Consider the following 17201-nt stretch of genomic DNA (forward strand, 5'->3'; position numbering starts at 1 on the left):
ATATTTTATATTATATATAAAATAATATATTTTTTTCTTTTCTATGTATTTTTATTATCAAAGCAATGCTGAGTCGTATATATTTAAATGTTCTTGTTTTTAATCAAATTTCATTAAAGTTTGAAAATATTAATTAAAATCTGAGAAAATGTAAAATAAAATTTTTTCAAGTTTTTGAATATCGAATTATTGAATGCTTTTATATTACATTTATATGTCGCTCCATAAGCAGCCTAACTGTTATCGGCCAATTCTAAGCCATTCGATGATTGAACAGTGTGGTCACGAAACTGACTATGGCGCGAAATCATTAAACGAGGTACTCCGCACCTGAAATAGGCTGCTATTTGTTCGGTGACACAAAATCATCCTCCCTAGATGAACCAGATTCAATAGAGATTCGGCAATTGTGTAGGAACCGATTTGAAATTCCTGTCTACGCTTCGCGATAGATTTGCGTTTATATATTATATATTGCAGTGCAAGTATGTAAAGCGACATAAAGTATATTGAAGGATAAATACGTTGTCGCGTCTGATATCGCAGATAGCATTACAGACACGCCTCATCCGCCTTTGTAAGTAGAATTCTTTGAATCCTTGTAAAATGCAATAATCCCGAGAATTTTCTCACTATGCACGCATATGTTGTTTCGTTTTACACGCTTTTAGAATACGAACTTTTGTATTGAAATTTTCTGAATACTCCATGTATTCTGTTATTCGAAATATATTTTTCTTTACATTTTTTTAATCATTATAAAAAAATTGCTTGATCAAAATCTTTGTTTCTTTTAAATAAAAATCGTAACATAAAATTCTGAAAGCGTCAAAGCAATAATGCTTCTTTTATCAAATCATGTATATTGGCTCTTAAATTTTATATGTTATCCTTTTGCTCTATTTTTTTTTAAATTTTATTATTCTCACAAAATATGTAATGCGTATTGGATAGCTGGGGTAAATTATATGTACAATCCAATATAAATTTTTAATTATTACTATTTACTTAATATTATTAATATTGAATTTCAATTTACTATGAAATTTTTTTTAACTCATTGATCCATTATTGCATTAATTAATGATTCTTAATACAAATATATATATATATATATATATATATATATATATATGTACATGTACATATAATGATGATTGCTGCTAAATTTTTAATTATTATTATTCAAAAAATATTATTAATATCGAATTTCAAAATACACTATGAAAAATTCCTCAATTCAATCCTCAATTGATAGAATTTATTAATTTAAATTATATAGAATTTAATTTATTAAAAAACACAAATTATAGATTATTCAAATCAGAATTTTTGTCAGACATGAAGAGTCCTCGATTTAAAAAACATCACTTGAAGCGATTATAGTACAAGCACCACAGATATATAACCATCCATTTACGGTATCGTAAACATTAGGGATCTGCGTTAGACAACACATCTGGATGCATGTAATTCTGCATGCGAGAGTTACAGTTATTGATAGACCAGTGAGCCGGACAGTATGTCTCGTTAAAATACGACAACGATTTACGTTTAGACGCGACGAAAATGGGCGCAATTGTTGATAAAGCGCGATTTACCCGTCATAAAACTTTGGCGCAAAAAGAGGTTCGGCATCGGTTCCTCGGAATTAATGTGCCGTGAGTAACGCGTCTCCGATGGAACGTACATATAAGAATAAGGAGGAAAGGTCGCATTATTCTGGCTTATTTATCCCTAGGATTTTATCTTGGAACTTCGAAATAATGCGACTTATGATAAGTACGTGTATATATCGTTGTACTTGTTGCTGCATCATGACATATTAATAAATTGAATTGAGAGATTGCATTCATGCATATTATAATAAATTTGTGCTCTGCGAGACAGCGCGTTTGATAATTTTGTCAAGTTTATTGATACTAGAAGATTAAAATGAAGGTAATTTTTAAAATTATTTTTCGAATCTTCATTTGATTTAGAGGGTAGATTCAAAACAAACGATGCACATTTCGGCAAAAGAACGTGATATGTGTTAAAAACAGAAAAATACTCTCTCTTTGTCGTTATTAAAATATAATATATAGTGAAGGGTGCTACATAAAGACGTTACGTTAATTTTCTTAGTATCAACTTAACGTCTGTCTTGTATCGATATGGAAAATCGATCCCGCTACTTAACGTTACCTCACTACAACGAGCGCTTTTCTGTTATGAAAGTTGGGCGGGGAGAAGCGAGCCAAAATTAACGATAAGTTATTATAATATGCTATTTCGTAGGCGGGTTGCGAGAGTTGTGGTACTTTGGAGCGCCAAAGTAAACTCGGTCCTGGTGCCAGGATCTTCCGTATCGGACCGACCAGAGTTTACTTCCAGAGTTCGGAGTTTCGTAATTTGCTGTTGGAGGGCCGAGACGTCGCATTATTGTGCACGCCGCAGTTGTAATAATCTCTGTCCTAATTACTACGCTACGATAAAATAGGATTCCTCTGGAATTGAAAATTCTTTGAAGAGAGCTCCTTGATTACATCCGTGCAACTATAATACCCTATTGTTCGCACTTCGTTAGCTGTACATTTATATTTCCTGCTTCAGATAAAAATGTTAAAAAACGGAAATTAAACTTCTCTTGTCGGAATCGCGCAAAGAAAGTTCTTTGCATGGCAGCAATATGCCCGACAAGATGTTCACGCATATGGAGCCATGATGAGAAAATATACACATATGACACACGTGACTTTTGGATCATCGGGTTTTGTAACGATAATGTGCAAAAACTTGTTCGCGTAGAAGAATACTTCCCGGTGATAAAGGAAGGGGATGTACGCTAAGGAATGTACTTGTCACATGAATAATATGCCTTAATGTTTCCACGTAATTTGCATTTCACCGAATTTATGAGACCGACTGTGGTAGTTTACGACTACGGTGTGACGATCGATTTGAATATCGAGTTTTCTTAATCGCCAGTCGATTCTCGCGACTGGCGAAGTCCCTTTAACGATTACCGCAATGGCGACGAATGCTTTCAATACCGAGTCGGGGATAAAGGACGTCATGAATTATTTCCTTCGACTATAATGCACATTGTGCTTCCGTTAATATGACGAATTAATTAATTTTTCCACATTTTTTCGATAAAATAAAATTTAAACGACACGGTTTATCTTCTTCAAATTGATCCATAATAATATTTTATACATCTCTTTATAGATATCAATTAGCTACGTTATAGATATAAATTAATTTAGTACATGGATTTCTATTTTTTAATAATATTTTATAAATAGAACTTTGATTAAAATTCTTTTGATATTATTTATTAAAAGAAATGGGATATTTATTATATATGTGTATGTTGTGTGTATTTAATTCAAAATATATACAAAAAGTAAATTCATCGTATAATATTGGATTTATATCACATTAAAATTTTTGTATGTAAAATTTATATGTTTCTAAAAGCTAAAATCAATAATGATTTTAAATCATCGTAAAATATTGTTTTCAATTAGGTCAACTAAAAATATTTTGATTCTTTACAAAAAAATAAGATTTTAAGACAAGCGAGAAATTTGCGTAATTGCATTTATGTATATCTCGTTACCGAGAGTTCATTTATACTATAATTAATAAGTTTTATGATTCCTTTTATTATAGTTCCTTTTCCAATTTTTCCTCAATGTACACACTGGTCTTCGACGTGAATTAATTTCAGTGTATAACAGTAAGGTCCTCTCGCGCTTTTACCGCATGAATCGTTACGTTTAATTTCCGAGGACGTCGCATCACACGACCCTGCTCCACTGTTCCTTCGTCTCCTATTATTATAGAAGCGGGGAGGGCCGATTCTCTCGACGATGGAACTAGTCACAGCTGCGCTGACAGCTAACTCGCACCGTATCTCTCATTTGCCCGTTGCACACTTTGCATTATTTTTCGCTCTCTCTTTTTCTCATGCATCAATACGGAATGCATATTATCTGGCATACTTATCCGATCGCTTTTAATTATTTCTGCCCTTTCTATTCTCTCTTCCTTCTCTCGTTTCTTTCTCTCTCCTCGAATAAGTTGATTCGCGCGGATCAACCAAAATTTCGCTTGTCTTAAAATCTTTTATTATCTTACATATACAAAGGTCAAACGTACTGGAGGAAGCGAGGGTGGGTCTCACAGCGATGAATGCGCTACAACGAATTTTTGGTACATGCCCTACGGTATTACAGTCGACACAGCAGCGGGAATTGCAACGGGTATCGAATCATAATCGGATGAGGGATGTAACTCGCGATTAACGAGCACGAAAATTGGCACGGATGAAGTGCGCTTTTCGAATATTGTCCGCTGTTCGCTCGATTTCGTCCGGACACGAGCGCGGCAATAACATTCGGGGTGGTTGAATTTGTTTCCGTTATGAATTCGTCGCGATTTATTTCGACGGCGCGATTCGAAATGGCGCTTTATGCCGCGGCACATACTTTGTAATCGAATTACTGGGATTCCGATTTCCGTTCTCTTGCATCGCGATATACTTGGCTAAATCGGGAAGCCAACGATGCATTTTGCATCGCGAAGAATGAAAGCGTTACGCATCAGAACCATCAAAGTCATCAATGATGCATGACTCTTTTCCTTCTCCTCCCCTTCATCCCCTTCATCCCCTTCATCCCCCTCCTCATCGCTGCGCTCTGGCGAGCTGCCAATCTTCCTTGCTACGGCGCGTTCCTTTTCTCCGGACCTTCGTATCAATTTTCCATCCTTGCGATCGCGATTACGTCATGGACGCGGCGGATTCCTTAGCGGAATGTTTTATGACTATTCAACCGTATGATCAAACCCTCGATGATCGTGTAGCATTATCATAAAATGCGCTGTTATGGATATTATAATCGCGAGAATTGTAAGAAACCGTTTTCCTCTCTTTATCATCTTGATTTATAAAAGAGATAAAATGTAGAGAAAATGCATTGTACCTTTTTAATGCTTCGTTAAAAGTTCAATAATTTTCAAAAAGCGAGGCAACATCTGTCATTTATCTGTATTTCAAGCGTCATAAGATAATGGAACATGACATAAAATCGCGATAGAATCGGTGGTGCATACGTTTGATCGATATTCTCACCGAAATTCACATTGTATGGAAGTACATGTGACACAACGGACCTAAACTCGATCGTAAGGCTCCACATAAATCAGTATTATCTCGCATTAATGCTCTACCAGCGCGGAGGTAATGTTCATAGATTCGCTTGTAATGAACACGCTACGCATCCTGTACATTAATCCATGTAAAGAGTATCTGATATGCATTATAGCGCATAAATCGATACGCATCATAGTACCTCTGTATAAATTTATAATAAACATAAGTACATTTATATACGTAATCCATGATAATCAGGCACACAGGGTAATTTACACTTATATTACATGTATTTATTATATGTATTACATATTTTTATTATCTTACATATACAAAGATATATACATATATATATATATATTTTTTTTTGTTTCTAGAGATATTGCTGTGAATTTTCCCGGAAGTTTTCTGCCCACTTCCAAGCACGGACGCAAAAAGTAAGATACATATTATACTTTAACCATTGTAAGTCGCGTTTTTTTTTTGTAGTTGAAAGTAACGAGTTGAAAACCCCTCCGCGTATGCGATTATATACGTTGCAGCAAGCTTCAATGTATTTATGCGATGGAAATTGCGAAGCTTCCGTATCGAGCCATTTGGTGCTAAAGATACTTTAATCGAAAATGTTTCTGGGCGAACCAATACTTGCGCGGCTTGATATTGATGGCTACATATTTATATCTAACATACTTTTTTTTTTGCAAAAGAATGTAATATACGCGTCTTTTGCGCAAGTTCTCGTTTCTCGGTCCAGTGAAATAAATATTGGCTTTCGGCGACAAACGGGAGATATGCCGTCAATTCGAGTATCGACTGTCGAATAATATTTATTTAGATGATATCGATCTCTTTGTAGAATATTGGCTTTTCCCATGGCAGCGATCGGATTTTACAGACTCGCTTCCTCTTGCCGCTTTTCTCGCTACGATTGGCGAACTTACCTTCATCTCGAAAACTGTGCGAAGCGCAGTTAATATTATATAACGGCAGGGACAAGTTTCTGAGAACGGGCGAATATTTATAAGATCGCGTTAAGTATTACAGATGATGCTCCTTCATGGCAAATGTGGAGCGATGGTCAGTCGTTCAAGTTACTTTTTACGTTATCATTCAGCCAATTTATAAACTCGAACTCTCAAATTTAGAAAGTTGCGGAAATTTAGAGAGTTGTGGAAATTAGCGCTGTTTTAATCGCATAATATTTTAAAGTGTGTATATAGTTTTATGATTTACAGCTCGCGTCTGTTTACTCTCAGTCGGTCTACTTTGTTACTGACAGCTCAACATGTACCACAACTATACTCCATTGTACGTGCATCATTCGAACGTGTCTAGCGCAACATTCCTAGCTTGATGTTCCGTACGTGCACTATTCGCTTTCCAGTAAAGTCTACTGTGTTTCCTGTCCCGTGACATCGCCGAGCGAGGAAAAAGTATCGCAAAAAGTACCGAAAAGCTATATATTTTACGCCGCGTATCCCCTGATTTTTTTTTAATTAATATTTGTATAGCGAAAACAATTTAGCTTCACTTATAATATATTTCTCACGTATGTCGTGGTTTTTGCGCAAATTTATCCCACGGTTAAATTCATTTATCTGATAGTTAAATTTAGTAGCGGAGATTTTATCAAAATTTTACATCCGCTTAATATTATACATATTTAATACTGTTCTATTCCGACTTAAGCTATTAAAGCTTAACATTGTATCCAAAATCAGCTTATTCTCACCGCATAAACTCGGTGGACCGCGCGAGATCGATTCTATCAATTAATCAAAACGCCAGAGACACGAGAACGATGATCTTGGCCACGATCGATATCCTCACGCGTGTCGCCTTGAAGGAGAGCTACTTGATGAGATGGACTTTATTTCTCGAGCGCGTGATTCTAATTTCGATGAATTCTCGCGAATACCGACGCCGACATTTTTACCAGCAACTCTCTCCGGTCCCCTCTCTCCCCCGCCTTCTCTCCCGTCCCCTAGAAGTAATTTTAAATTAAACACTCGCCGCACCGGTTTAATAAAGCTTAATGCACAGTCTGTGTTGACGGCAACAAGTGCAAATTGCGTCGCCGCGTATTGCTGCGGCAACAGCATGGACCTACCCCCCGTTTTGCCGTTGTAATAATTCTCCGGTCCTCTCGCCGAGTCTCTCCTTTATCCGTCTCCGTCGTTGTACGAGTGCTCCCGGCGAGTGGTACGACTATGGGATTTTCGTGTAGCTTGGAGCATACGGGACACACCGGGGGTCGACGGCACGTTTCATCGCCAACGTCGTCGTTTTCGTCTTCCTAACGGTAGATGCCTGCGGGGCGCGTCTAACCGCCACGATAAAATAGCGCATTCTGAACACTCCCATTCCCTTCCCCGCGTTCACCTTCTCTCCTCCCGGGCGGTTCTTTCTCATCTTTTTTTTTTTTTTTTTTTTTTTTTCTTCCCTCTGCCCCTATCGCTTTGTCGAGGATAAGAATATCAACCGCGCGAGGAGAGGGCTTCTGGGCGCGATAACGATGAGTAAAGTGGAAGTTTAAACGAACGTTGAAAGATGCAAAGGATACGGTCCACCGGAAACGCGGAAGGCGGAAACGGGAGTTGAACCTCGCTGCCTGGATCCTGGAGCGGGGACCGACGCGCCAGATATTTATTTCGGGGAACGTAGCTTTTAGAAGATTACATTCTGTTTGTTGCCCGAATTTATTGACTTTGATCTCGGTTGTGGCATTTTTCTGCTTATCTTAGTCGGTGAGCATGCGAAAGTGTATACCCGGGGCTGTGTAAGTCGGGGAGTAACGCGTCGACGAGAAATTTTATGGCGAAAAATTTCGCATGCATGTAAAATATATCTTGCATGCATCATATAATAATGCTCACGATCATAAATCAAAATTTGGGTCGGAAACACTCGAGTCTTTCAACTTTTACGTTCATTTAAAAAGGGGAAAAAAGACAGCATTCCTCCGAAGATTAATCTCGGATATCTTTATTCGTGTATATTTTCCAGCATTTTATCGTAGTACACGCAGTCGATTGTTTGATATCGGTATCAATGACATAAATCGTAAAGAATTAACTTTCGCGTATCTATCACAATCATGACCTCCTGTCGACATCTGATTGCAATTTGCGTGGCAGTAAAATAGCTCGTATATTGCCTCGTATATTCGTATCATCAGTCGTGCGCAATATTCGTGCGTGCTGTAATTGCGCTACATGTGAACTGTCGAGAAAATTCACGAGATATACCGACCGACTGCCAGGATCAAACGTCAAAGTCTGGCTCCCACGTGGCTTCTTCATTTTCGCTTGCACACGGATGCATCGCAATATCTGGATCTCTGTACGCGAGCTAACCCTCCGGGATAGCTCTCCTCGCTGTTCGTTGCGGATATCTTATTCGTTCGCACGTGAGAGGTGGTTCTAAACGAAAATATAACGAGAACCATCAGCGAAAATGTCAAACCGGGACAAATGAGCGACCGAGGCACGATTTTTTAGACGATACGTGAGATCATCGATGATATTCGAGACACGAGCGAATAAACGAGCACGAGGGAAACGTTCGATCTATTCTTTTTGGCGATGAGGGCTAAATCTCACGGCGAAGCTTGGCAATCTATTTTTGTCGATAAATACCGTGGAGAAATTTAAAAGCGACGAATTTAATTTTCCTCGATGACAAAAATATGTGACGTGTAATTTGACGGACACGACGCGCGTCCAATGTAGAAAATAAATTTTATAAATACGTATCAGGGAAGGAATTTAGTGCAAAAGTGTTAAGCGGAAAAATACGTTTTCCACTAAACTAGAATTCATTCGCGAGGAAAAAGTAGTATCGATACAATATGCTTGTTTCCCTCAGGGATGGACTAAAAAACGATAATCGTAAATTTCGAGATTTTCTCTTTTGCAAATGTCACTACAATTTATCTGTTATTCGAGCGATTGTCAAACGTGAGATCTAAGATTTATTCATCGACGATGGAAAAACAATATTAATTGTATCCGAAACGTGAGAAGCGCGTTGTGAAAAAAAAAAAAAACGTCATTCTCGCGAGAAACAGGCCGGGCAGGCAATACGACTCATTATTCGACGTTCAACGTGACACCGAGCGACGACTCTCCGAAGCTGTAACAACATAATTTAAGCTCGTTAACAGACACAGCGACGGGTGTACTCGAACGCCGACGTCGCCGTCGCTCTCTCGAAGCGCTCCGTGAAGTTCGTCAACCTAATTCAACGGCAGTTTACTCCCGTTTATGCTCTCGCGCTCTCGAGACCCGAGCGAATCGCTCTCATTGGGCGGCGCGCCGTTTCTACATCGCTCGCCGGAAGAAAACGAACGTTTGTCAGCGTCCTAAAGCTGTGAAACTCTGCCTCTCGGACGTGCGAAATCCAGTTTGACGAACTTCCGACTACGGCGCGGCAATTTGGCCGCTTTTTGCCGGCCGATTCGCGAGAGATTTACGACATTATCTCGAGAAAAGAACGACCACTCGCCTCGCCCGAATCACCTCCGACTCCGATTCGCCAAGTATTTCTCGATCGTTTCCCTCGACGAGCGCCGAGGTGTCGCGTCAGGTGAGAAAAAGCTTTTCCCGGCCCGGGGTTTCATACTCGAGAGCGACACTTTATCATTGACTGCCGCAAACAGTGGGAACTGTTAAGCGAGCGCGCGTGGCACGCATGACAAACTCGCACATTACGCGCTAACGGCATGGAGCACTTTGCACCAACCGCCATGCTAGGCACGAGCGAAACGCAATTATCATTAGCTGCGGGAGAGCGCGGCAAAACCGCAGCGTGGTAGTTGGTCTAATTGGTTAACCGCAATTAACTTGGGTATATACAATTAAAAAAAGAATGCGACCCGATACAAATGTTTGTGCCCGCCAATTTTATATCGATACCTCGGGATTGTCCTCCCGGGGAGAATATCTCCCATTTTATTTCGCGAAACGCCGGAAATTTCCTCCCGATGTTTCTCGTGTTTTTCGAGCGTAACGCGTAAGTCAAAGGGGCGAGAAAATATTACGCTTTCGAGGGCGCTGTGCCACGCGCGCGCTATACATGCACCGTGAAAATGCAGTCGATTCTTCGTTCGCTATGCATAACCACTTCTCTTGAGTCCGCATTGCGATTCTTTCGAGATTCCCGCTCGCTCGCATCGACGCGAATATAGGTATATTCGCCCGCGTATATCGGTCCGATTCGGATTTCAGTCTTTTACGACGATGTCCCCGGACGCGTCGAATATCTCGTGATAAATAAGGCGGATATCCGTGTCCACGAAGAGAGGCGAACGGTCTTCAGAATCCGAGGAGAGCGGACAATATACAAAGCTCTCTCGCCCCAGAGCTTCGGATTACGCGGAGATAAATTCCGTGTCGCGTGTGTGTTTGCCGTGGGTGTGCTTTAACATCGCTCTATCGGTTTATTGTTCATCTAATTTCATATAGAGTTAAAGTTCGGTGCTTACCGCCATAAATTCACATTGTGATCAAGGTATGAATTATGTCCATGTATATACAGAGTATTTTTTAATAAGTGCGAAGAATTTTAGGAGACGATTCTTTGTCGAAAATGAAGGAGAGTTTTTCAAATAAACATTAAAAGGTTAGTCCAAAAAATTGAATAGGATTGCTAATTTTATCCCCTTGTAACAACATGGGAGGCTGAAAAAATATTAATAAATAAATTTAAATATTAATAAATAAATTTAAATATTAATAAATAAATAATATTAATAAGTAACCTTTTTACTGGTAGAAAATTTCCACCTAATTTCATTGTAACAATATGGGAGACTGAAAAATATTAATAAATAAATTTAAATATTAATAAGTAAATAATATTAATAAATAACCTTTTTACTAGTAGAAAATTTCCACCTAATTTTATTTCTTTAACTTGTTCCAAATTTGAGAAAAAAATAAGAAGCTAATTTTTACCCCCATTTTTGAAGGAATGTAACTTCACAGGGAGGAATGTAGGAGTATATGTTTATATGAAAAACTCCCCTTAATTTTCGACAAAGAATTATCTCCTAAAATTTTTCGACTTCTTAAGAAACATCCTGTATATACATGTCGCAATTAAGTGCTCCATCTTAAGTAAATCGCAACTGAACGCAATAACGCTCGGATGACGTTTCGTGCCGATAATAAGTCGAATCGCGAGTGCAATTGCATTTCATTTTCATCGCGATGCCAAATTGTTATTCGGATAATCATGTGAACGGGGATACAATCTTTATCTTTACATAACAAGCGATTGTTATGTAAAGGGTATAAGTTTTATTGCAGCATGTGTTCAGAACTGTATAATTAGGGCAATCTCTAATGTAAAGTTCATTATATAATCACGCATATATTTCAACGGGCATGTATAAAAACATTTCGTGCGTTTTTTAATCGAGATGTACGATATCAAAATGTTTAAAATTGGCGGTTTGCTCGATTTCGCGCAATTCTCTAACTGATATCGACATTGATCAGTAGTCACGTATTAGAATAGCTGGGATTTTCGCGAGGCAAATGCGACGAATTTCCTTTCATTCATTTCGGGAGTTGATAGAATGAAGGTGAAGAACACTAGGCTTGACGATTATTTCATGACACGTCACGTAGTCGGAGATGAAACGGTCAAACCAGCTTCGCGTAAGGTTTACGTTCAAGAAGATATACGAGCGTTGCGTTCAGAAATATAACGCGCGCTGCAGCAAGTACTCTGTTAAATACGGTATAATACTCGGATATCCGATGTCCGATATGAAATTGTCCGAGAAGCTGGGTTGCAAGAAGATCGCTCTGCGAGCAATTGTCAGGATATCTCGCACGGTCGAATTCACGTAGCGAGTTCTCTCTGTTAAAGGACGATTCGGGACTTCGATCTTCGTGTAAAGCCATTTGCCGAACCCGCTCCTGCGGATGGTCTCCGGCTCGCTGGCCATCTAATTCGGACATAACAATGAGACTGCATTATTGCGTACAATGTTCAGTTCAATGTTCGTCGGCGAGGACCTGGCTCCTCGTTAAAGATTGACGGTGCCTTTCGTTATTCACGATATGCTCGCCTCCGTGCAATCATGTAATTCCCAGTGATTTGAGGAGAACGAGATCGCAGAGCCGGCTACTCTACGATCGAGGCAATTTATCGGCGTGATCGCTTTCCCAGCTCGCGAAAGACGCTTTATACAAGTGATAGAAACAGAAATGAAATGACGGTCGTGGAAAACGATAACTGGATAGATTTCGATACTGCTCGGGTAACGCTGTTCATCGCAACACCAAAGTTTCTTCAGTTTCCAATCGATATTTCTGCAGTATCACAGTATTTTTGTTTCCGTCAACGTCTCGGTTGTATCACGAGATCTTGATATAATATTTCCCGTAAGAAAATGCTGGATCAATTCGCCTGACACTTGGTTTTCCAAATTCTCTCACTATTGAGTGAACCTCTGCGGCTGTCTTTTCGCGATGGTATTGTCGTCAATCCGATTATTATGATAATATTGAATTGAAATGTATATTCTAATTCGCGTTTTTATTTTATTTAAAATCGAAAACTGATTTTTATGAAAATACATAATCATATCATACTCGTATTGAAATAATTTTATTTTTTTTTTCAATATTTCATCTAAAATCATATGCTATGAAAAATTCTTCGTTCAAAGAAATATCAATCATTTTCAATCAGAGAGAGAATAATGCATTTGAAATTTAGAAATTTAGACACTTACACTGAAAAAAAAATTTTGTTGAATTTTGCCAAAAAAATATTCTGTTGTACTGTACATCGTGGTACTGAACTCTCTGTTTTGATGATTTGAATAAGCTTTTTTTACATCAACAAATTATTTCGGAATATTTTAGTTATATTTATTTGAACGTATCGGACAATTAGTTTTATTTAGTTAGGCAAAACAAATTTTGCCTTTTTCAACCAAGTTTTTTTTTCAGTGTAGAAATAAGAGAATGATGTTCCATGCGCATCTTTAACGTCAAACTATGACCTTTAAAGAGCCTTGTGATACGAGGATTGAGTAAATTTCATAGCACTTAGTTTAGTTTTGTAGATTTATTTACTAATCAGGTCTGTTATATTCTTTATAATTACTATTATTTTTAGATCCAACAATGATCCTTAACTGACTGTCCTTAAAAACTCAAAGATAACAACTCGTACATGAATTATCTCGCGGATTAAGCTGTTAATTAGTTTGCTTAAACTAAATTAAATCCTATTTGGATTTATGTGTTACGTAAGCGAGAACTATTTCATCGGAAATAAACGATGTTGAGTTTGATTCGATCGAATGGTAGAGATAACAAAGACAACGAAGCGATCGACATATATGGACAGAAGAGCAGTCTCTTACTAACCACGATTAAATATTTACAGATCAAGATAAAACTTAGCATGATCGAATAAAACGATAAAAAAAATCTTAAATCAACAAGTAAGAAATTAAGCAAGAAATAAGTCTAGAAAGAAATCTAGAAGATATATATAATTTTTTATATACGTATGTGTGTGTTTATTTATTTATTTGTAAAGGATATTTTTATAGATTAAATGAGAACTATAAAACTTTTTTAATACATAATACACAATTTCTAGAAATGTGATTAAAATATGTTTCAGAAACTTCTTATCAGATTCTACAGATTTCATTTTAAAATGAATGTGCACTCCTATATGAACACTATATTTCTTATGAAATCATAAGATTCGCTATGTCGTACGAATAGCAGTACATTGAATTTGATCACGTCGAACTTTTACGTGGAATTTCCGTTTATATTTTACATAAATTTGATTCTCTTGAATTTGTCCGCGATACCGAGAAATGCTTCTTCTCACATCTGTGTAACTTGCGAGTAATCATATTATAGTAATAACTAAGAGACTTTATATCAAATAGCCCATTACTGGCACTCGGGTTCTGCTGACACATACTTTAGATTTAACAGTCGTATTCGATCTCTTGAATAAGTCAATTCTACGAGATTTTTTTGTAGATCATAAAATACTGTTTTACATCAAATATGCAGCGGACATTATATCATTATATTTCTTTTCTTTTACCTAACCAACGGTATCTCAATTATCGAAACATAATACTTTCCAAATTAATATTTAAATAAGCTTGCAGATAATGTGAGAGAAGAGTATATTTTTACTTTAACACAAAAAATTTTAACTTATATTTATTTTTCTTATCAAAATATCAAAAATTTCTAATTTGACCAAATTTGACACATGATAAGTTTCAATTAACAAACTGCAATCTATTTCAAGTACTCACCTATATAATTCTATTTTAGTTACAAAATCAGTCGTCAGGAAAAGTTAAATTCGAGCACGATCTCTTTCTCTCTCTCTAGTCACGAAGCAAACAAAGATAATGCTTTTCATACTTGTAATCGTAATTACGTTATTTACGTTTTCTAAGAATTTTCTCATTAAATCCTGAATGATCTAGAAAAAGCCGAACTCGTAAATTATAATAGACGGCAATCGAATATTAACACATGTTGCATTGGAATGCATGCTGCATTATACAATGTAATTTCGATTTCGCGGTTATACATGGTTAAGCATCGTCGACCACTCATCAATATCGATTTCGTAGCGTGTCATCATGATACGCGACTTCTCCGTGTTTGAGTATCCGGTTTCGCGAGGCTGAAGTCGATTATCTCGAGAGCACAAGTTTGCACAGCACTTCTCGACGATATGAGATCATCGCAAACAGAATCTGGATGTACAAATATGTCATGTATTTTTTAGATAATATTGCTTGTATATATACAGGATATCCCGAAAGTCCCGGACCGGTTGAATATTTCATAAACTATGCACTTTAGAAAGAAATGTTTTAGACAAAAGTTGTATGGCTTGAAGGGGACCATCAGATAGTGGCAATGATTTGACATGGGAGAATCATTTGAAAGTCACGTGAAGATCACCGTCAATTTCTTAAATGGAACTCCCTATTTTTTTATTAATACTCTGGTAGCTCACGTCGAGAGCTTTCCAAAACACTATAATTAAGTTAGTTTTCATTAAGTACTTTTCGAATCATGAGGCTTGAAATCATTTCTTAATTTTGCATAAACCGTAAAATATCTAGTAAAATATTCATTTTTCAATTATCTTACCTTAATACTTTTATGTACAAAATAATGAGAGGAATCAATTGGTGTAAAGAAAACACATAGTTATTTTAAAAAAACTATGTAATTGTTAATTGCAAATTACATATTTTTTTCTTACTAACTCTAAATAATAATTATTTACATAATAAATATACATAATGTAAGTAATTATTTAAATAGAGTAAGAAATAGATTTCTAATCAAATTCATCACCAAAGTAAGTCGTTTAAATCGGGAACTAATAAAATAAATTGACTCACATAGTATTCTTTCTTTTCTATTTTTTTTATAACAAATAGCTTCATATTACTGCATTAATATAGGCTAAAATGATCTTATATGTAGTGGTAAATTTAAATATGTATTTACACAAATTTCAAGCTGCTAAAAAAACATGTCATATTTTGAGAGATTATTATTTGCTATCGTAATTCTCTCGCGTGTATAGAATTTAAAAAATCATTTTTTTTTATTAAAACAAAAATATTTGCATTGTTTTGCCGGCTTAACATTCAATTTCTATCACCATACAAGAAAAAAAGATAATAAGAATGACGAATTATTATAGCAGCGCTATTCCATCGATTGATTTTAATTTTCATATGATTTTCCGTCAATCAGCCATCTGATGAAGAGCATATAGATTTTCGGGATAAAGGACGTATAGATTCTCGATAGGTTTTATTGGAATCTAGAACATCAGCAATTAAGCAACAGAATTCAGGTCGATCTTATAACGCCCGATTGATTCGAGATTGAATACGTTTACGTCCTTTGACGCTCGATCGAGCGACGCTCATTGCGGATAATCCTGACGCTAATTTGGCGGTGAGCCAGTTGATTGTCATTGATTATATTAGCATTTCTACTAAGTTATTAAATTAATAAAATCAATTCTCTTTGTACGATTTTTTATGCTAAATTTAACATTTTATTACCAATTACTTTCATAATCAATGCTATTGTTCTCATTTTTATTGTAGAAAAAGAATGCGAGAGAAAGAAGGAGAGAGAAAGGGAAAAGGAGGGCGAATAAAAATAGAGATTCGTAATTTTATTACAAGCAAAATCTATATTTTTTATATATAACTTTTTACTTTCTACATGATTATAAACAAATTTAAATTTAATCCTAAATAAGAAGAATTATTCGCTACAGATTCTTCTCTCGTCTGAATATCGAAAGCAACCGCCCGCTCCTCCTTCTGGCTTGGATAACTTGCATACTACGAATTCCTCCTAGGTATTTGAAGCACGATAAATGAGCCGTTTCGGAAAATAACTCCTTTGACGTAATGTTACTGATTAAATATATTTTAAGTTTCTCAGGACATGTATCAACCGCGCTGCACTGCGTACAGATAGAGATACATTAGGAATAATATTTGCGAAATTCAAACCCGAATCTTCATATTGGGAAGCATCCCAATTAATTCAAGCTAATTTCTGTTGCACACACATGTCACTGATATGAATACAAAATACAGAAATGGTACAATTGCATTCAATTGAAATGCGTACGTGGCTCGTAATGTAAAGAAGACACGATATACACTACGTATGCTTCGCGCTCTTGAATGTTCTCATCTACATTGCTCGCTTGCTGCAGATACTTGTTCTAATAACATTAATACGGCGTTATATAATGCTGTATCACGGCGATTCATATGAAACATTCTGCATTTACGCACCACTTCGACGGGTGCATCTCGTCGCCTATCGTCGTCTCTAAAACGTGTTGATACAATTAATAAGCGCATCATAGAATCTAGTAAGCAAGCATGCGTGCAAAATTTCGATAATGAAGGACTGGGAACGATAATTTATCATTGTGTCACCATGTGTCACATAGTTTTCATTTTGTAGCTTATTAAAGAACATCAACT

At 36.7% G+C, this 17201-nt stretch overlaps 1 protein-coding gene across 6 annotated transcripts in view; it reads left to right on the forward strand.

Moving 5' to 3' along the window:
- Nucleotides 1-17201, forward strand: part of LOC105254457 — a 199835-nt gene that overhangs the window by 75064 nt on the left and 107570 nt on the right. For 5 of the 6 annotated variants that reach the window (XR_003123487.1, XM_011263136.3, XM_011263137.3 and 2 more), the window contains one exon: nucleotides 5521-5580. The gene's annotated coding sequence lies outside the window, so the exon portion shown is untranslated. Of the gene's footprint in view, nucleotides 1-5520; nucleotides 5581-9578; nucleotides 9731-17201 lie in introns of those variants that run through there. The other variant, XM_025413169.1, reaches the window with a different exon arrangement.

This window comes from Camponotus floridanus, unplaced genomic scaffold (assembly GCF_003227725.1).
Source record: "Camponotus floridanus strain SB8 unplaced genomic scaffold, Cflo_v7.5 scaffold61, whole genome shotgun sequence".
In the NCBI taxonomy this organism is placed as follows: domain Eukaryota; kingdom Metazoa; phylum Arthropoda; class Insecta; order Hymenoptera; family Formicidae; genus Camponotus; species Camponotus floridanus.